Here is a 410-nt window from a genome sequence, read left to right on the forward strand (position 1 = left end):
GCAACGGCGGGGCGGGACCGCCGGGCTAGGGGCGAGCTTCACCCTTTCGCCCGGGGAACCCACCCGAGCGTTCGAGAAAGGTGCCGCCGACCGTGCCCCACGGGCCACCGGCTTTCGCCCGCCTCGCGGCGGTCGGCTCTCCCTCCGGAAAAAAAAAAAAAAAAACAAGCCGGGGGACGGCACAACAAAAAGGCACATGGCGCGCGCCACACAAGGACACCCGTGCTAGCCACGGGGGCCGCGGGCCCGGGGCGGGGTGGGGCGAGGCACGCACCTCTCACCCCCCCCCCGCCCAACCCCACCGGCGTTCTCGCTCTCTCTCTCTCGCCTGCACGCCTTCGCTTTTCGTGGGCCCGCGCGCCTTCCGCGCGCGCTTCTCGGTGCCGCGGCTTAGGGCCGCGAGAGAAAAA

This window comes from Anomalospiza imberbis, unplaced genomic scaffold (genome assembly GCF_031753505.1).
Source record: "Anomalospiza imberbis isolate Cuckoo-Finch-1a 21T00152 unplaced genomic scaffold, ASM3175350v1 scaffold_142, whole genome shotgun sequence".
In the NCBI taxonomy this organism is placed as follows: domain Eukaryota; kingdom Metazoa; phylum Chordata; class Aves; order Passeriformes; family Viduidae; genus Anomalospiza; species Anomalospiza imberbis.